Genomic DNA, 1374 nt, shown 5'->3' on the forward strand with positions numbered 1-1374 from the left:
TTTTGTTTTGGTTTTTTTTTTTTTGAGTCACGGCTCACCATAGCTTCGACCCCTTAAGATCAGGCAATCCATGTCAGCCTCACAGAGTGCTAGGATTATAGGCATGAGCCACGGCACCCGACCCCTAAAATTTGATATGCCCACTTTATTATTTGGCCTGAAAATACTGCAAGAAATAACATAAAGCCATTAAAAAAATTATACAAAGTACTTATAAACATTCTGATAGTGTCACATACTATCCTCATTATTTGAATTAGATTGGCATAGCTTTCAGGAATTTAGGTCCTTTAAAAAGATAATAGTATGGGGAAACTCCCTCGGGTCCTCTCCACTCTGGGAGCTTTTCTGTCCTCTCAATAAATCCTGCTTTCAAAAATAATAATAATGGTATGATATCAATGGAAAAATAACTACATGCTTCACTTTCAGAAACAACATTAAAGTGAAATGAACTTGTTAAACTGTCATAAGTTTAAAAAAACCCAGAATTTTTAAAAAATGGCAAATATACTCTTCGATTGTATAATCCTGGAGGCAGGCTGAATCTTCTGATTTCCTTTTAAGCTCAACAGAATCTAAAATACCTGCTAATCACAAGTAGTTCAATGACAACATCAGTAAGACTTAAGAGAACATGTTTTTAAAAAACTGTATTTAAAAATATAAACACGTATCTTACATTTCAACAGCAAAAAAACAAAAACAAAAAACCCAAGGCTTTTTTTGGGAAAGGGGATAGAACAGTAGATGTAATTGGTCCCTCCTAGTTGTCACCCCACAACCCCCTCTAATTTTCGACAAACACTGAATAGGGGCACTCACTATTCAGTACTTGTCTAATTCCCAAATGCATCTCAGTCGCCTGCAGTCACCGAAAAAGCAGCACGCGTTCCCGCCCTTCCCTTTCTCCTAACTGATCCGATGGGTGAGGGGCGGACCTGAACACCCGGATTTTTAACCAGCGATGCAGGTAATTCTCACGCTCGTGGATGTTTGGGAGCCACTTACTTAAAGAAGGGAGGCAGGGAGGCTGACCCTTTCCAGGAAGCCGGACTTCCATAACAGAAGCTTTGGGGGCGGAACTCGGGCACCTGTGGTTTGGTGAGTCCCCCCGGGTGACTGGGAGGGGAGTCGGGGGGAGGGAAGCTCCCGGCGTTAGCACCCAGGCCCGCGCGAGATAAAGCCCAAAGCCGGGTTCCCAGGCCGGGCGGCTCGGCCTTGGCCGGGGTCCTCGGCGAGGTGGCGGAGGCCGCGCGGTACGCAGGGATTTCCCTCCAACCGTCCCGCGGGCCCGGGCGAGCAGCTTGCTCCTCTTCCGCCCGCCCTCGGCCCTCGCGGCGCTCGTCCACCGGCCTCCTCAAGTCCCAAGTC

This window comes from Carlito syrichta, unplaced genomic scaffold (assembly GCF_000164805.1).
Source record: "Carlito syrichta isolate Samal-C Ts95f unplaced genomic scaffold, Tarsius_syrichta-2.0.1 Scaffold304646, whole genome shotgun sequence".
Taxonomy (NCBI): Eukaryota; Metazoa; Chordata; class Mammalia; order Primates; family Tarsiidae; genus Carlito; species Carlito syrichta.